Raw genomic sequence first — 4,108 nt, forward strand, 5'->3', positions numbered from 1 at the left:
GGATACGTACAGGCCAATGGACAACAGAGGCTTGTAATTGGGGGCCAATCAGAATCCAGGGGGGCGTAAACTAATGTTGCCTTCAAATGATTATCGTAAACTATGAAATCCTTTTTCAACCCTTACCAAAAATAATTAAGTTAAAGATGGATGAAATGTAGATAAGCTAATGTTTTTATTTTTGTTAAATTGTAAAACATATCTGACACTTGGAAATACTTTGTAATACAAAAGCTGCTATTACTGTGGGACACTGGGCTTCATCAGTATCTTAAATGCTGGGTTGCAACATTTTTCACATTGCATAAAAATAATTGTAGGAGTCATTACCTTGATATGTGTATTTGATCAATGCAAGAAAAGAAAGAGTAGATGTTGTACAAGAAAAGGTCTTGAAAAAAAATCTATTATATAACTCCTATGGTTTAGATAAACGTTTAGTCTACGTTCGTTCAGCTGTAATTTGAAGTAGTTATGCTCATGGTTCAGAGCACTGTTATTGTATACTTTAAAAAACTGACTAACTCTCTCATGGAAATTAGAAGAAGGCAATAAATGATATTCAAGTGATATTTATTTTTTTATTTTCCAAAACATTGCTACAGTTATGGCTATAGGCTACTAAATCAGCTATTTAAATGCCCAAGTGTAAAGTCGACTGCACCATTTCCGACAGCGCTTAAAAGCACCATTTTAATGATGGTGCCTATAGTAGTTTCTTTTTTAAGGTGGAGATAAGAATAGCAGCTCAATGTGTGAAATGATGCGGTGTCCTTGCGGAAGTTGTGTGGGGTGTGTTTGTGTGCAAAAATCTGTAATGTATGTAGATTATTCCGTCAAGTATCAAAGTCTTCTGAAATTTCTGTTGAATGTCAAAAGCGTATGTTTGGTCTGTACACACATCATTTGCCTATAAAGAAAAGCTGCAAATCCAATCTAATTATGACCAAATGCAACCAACTGAAAGTAATTATAACATTAGGACCCCGTCAACCTCCTCCAGAGCAGTTTTTTGTTAATCCAAATGTTGACAATGACTATAAACAGATCATATAGCCTAAGCACTCAAGGCTTACAGAGTCCACAAGAACACAAACTACTGCCTCATTGTGATGCTTAAATCATGATCTTCAGTCTTGTAAGAAGTAATTATTGCATATGATCAATAGATCTATGCAGCTAGCTCGAGATGATGCTTGTTACACCTCTGATAAAGAGAGGAAACCTTTGTATTATCCTCAGCAGGATGCTGTTATATCATAGGTACAAGATTAAAAGGCTAATTAGAAATTAGACCTGTAGGAGGAACACAAAAATAAGCATCAACTACAACTTGTGAAGTCTCTCTCCCATCCCTCCCATCCGTTTTTCATGAGCTCTGGAATACAAAACATCTGCTGATTTTTTTCCTAGCTCATTCAGTCAAGCAAGTCAAGTGCAGGTATAAATAGTGTTGCGGCAGCTGAGGCAAAACCCTGGGCAGCCTTTAAATCACAAACTGGGCAGTGTTCATGCATTATTTCAACTTTGTAGCATTATCCTGACAAGTTGCTAAATGAGGATCCCAAGAACCAGGCTAACCCTGACTGGCTACTGGCCTTAGATCCCTTATGAAATGAGCGTGCACACTCCCAACAAACATCTGCTATCTATAGACAGAGCACCTCGGCCAATGAGATCAACAGAACCAAACAACGCCAGTCCTCTTCTTCACCGTCCACCTTGCCAAATGCAGGTTTTATGCTTTAAATCAAGACCAAGCCACACTAAAATATCAAAACTGTGAGTATTGTATCAGTTTGATTTTCCCTTTGTTGAAGAACCACAATGGAAATCAAGGTGAATAGGTTTATTCAGCAGGTACAGGTTGTACATATAATATGAAAAGCACATTGTCTCGTATTTTATAGGACCTGGAAAGGCACGAGCATGCATATTGGTGAGGGATCATAATAATCCAGCTGAGTGAAACACTGTTACTGTGAAATGTGCAGTGTTCTGAATGCAGCCTGTGAATAAATAATCTATATTTTACTTTTACTGTGTCATATAATCATCAAACCAAATCATTATTTGTTTTTTAAATGTTACATCTGAGCTGTATTTGCTGCAGCCTGCTGCGGTGCCAAAGCAGAAGATGTCATCCAATTTATTAGAGCAAACAGAAAACTCATTGACTAGCGCAGTAGATCTTGTTTGCATGCAAACAACTTACAACAAGAAGTTGCTGGATCTGCTTCGATCTCAGCTGCTGTGTTTGAACACTTTCAGATGATTTAGTAAGCCACCAAACTGACAATGTGTTATATTCCTTTAGTAACTAAAAACTGGGGCCAAATACATCCAGACAGCTGCAGGTAGAACAATAGCCAAAGCATATTTCATTACTGTACACAGAGACCATCTTGGAAAAGATGTTAATAATTTGTATTGTGAATTTCACCAGAAGAGGAAAACACAGGGTGTGTCAGTCCTTCTCAAGCCAGACTGAGCCACGAACATCCAATAGTTTCACTGATTCTGGCATTTGAAAGTCAGCAGGAACAGAAAACACTGTCACAGCAATAAGGGGGATTGAACAGGATTCACTTTTTCCTAATTGCACTGCCATAACCTCATGATTGTGTAACAGGTGGGATAGCCTCGCAATCCAGCTTCTAATGTTTTAAATAAGTGGAATGAATGACTTCTTTGTTTGAAGTACTTTGCAACTAATTGTAACCATTCTGCAGCTAAAACTTTCCACCTCACAAGTGAATGAAATGAGCCAAACTCTGGTCCATTGCTGAAACACTGTGATATGGGGAACTTTCTCAATTTCTTTTATATTGCATTACTGACTAAAGAATAGATTTAAAAAGTGTTACACGAATGAGGTGTTTGCATGTAGACAGTGCTCGATGAACCTGAACGATTGTGCATACTGGGGCTGTGAATGGCAGAGGGATGAAGAGATGAAGGGAGGGGAAGGGCAAAGGACCAAGGGGAGGGAGAGGAGCAGTGAACTGTAACAAACCTGGTCTTTTCTTACAAATGCTGAGAGAGGAAGCTCACTATTGAGTTCAGGCATATTTTGGACCAAGAGATTCTACATGAATGGATGCTTTGTAAAAAGACAGCCTTGTAGAACGAAAACTGAAACAGTATAGCACTGACACACATCTGTGTTTACAGCCACACAGGGAAATGTTTGTTGCTATGCAAGTGTGCATTGGATTTCAGTGCCAGCATTTCCAGCTTTGTTTTTACACAGTATATTACAGTCACGCAATAGTTCTGAACATCTGGTATCTGATCAGCTGCAGATGTTATCATCTGAAGCATATCTGATCATCAATAACAAATGTTTGGTTTTTTTCAGTATTTGTTGCTGTGTATTGTATTTAAATGACCATTTACAGTATTTGGTTGATTATTTGCTAAACCCCTCCCCTGAAAAATGAGTGCCCAATCACAGCTTAGAAACCATATCTAGGCGCAGCAGGTCAGTCAGGGTTGAATCAGTATTTATTTTACCTTCTCCAAAACCAAAGTGCTTGAACAAAAGCACAAGGAACTAATATTAAACTGTGTATTTGTCTGTTCTCATACAATCTTATTGCATAGACAGTAATAACCTAAATCAACACAACATTAAAGGCCACAGTACAATAGTTTAGAGGGTTACAACCTAGAGTCTTCAATTTAGTTATACATTATTTTGTAGCTTTACAGGTTGTTATAAAAACCTTGTTCCTGAAAAGGAGGTTACCACCATGCAGTACCAATGTTTTTTTTAAGCATTATCTTCAAGCCAAGTGAAAACATCAATAGGGTAAAAGACTAGCATTGTTCAATTACCAATGGAAATTAGATTATCTGGTGGCTAAAAATTCTCCTGACTCTAATATATGACCTATTATACGTATAGATTCTATTGAGATCAATTATGATCATTTATATACCTGTGAGTATAGTCTAAGTTCTTACTTATGTCAACTCTACTTAAATTAACCTTCATAAAAGAAACAATTGTACATCTCCTTGATATTAAAGCAAAATAAGTTTCCAAATCACAAAAGTAGTCACTTCTATAACATAAATATGAGTGATATTTAACAAGTAAAAA

The sequence above is a fragment of the Monopterus albus genome, unplaced genomic scaffold (genome assembly GCF_001952655.1).
Source record: "Monopterus albus unplaced genomic scaffold, M_albus_1.0 scaffold13.1, whole genome shotgun sequence".
In the NCBI taxonomy this organism is placed as follows: Eukaryota; Metazoa; Chordata; class Actinopteri; order Synbranchiformes; family Synbranchidae; genus Monopterus; species Monopterus albus.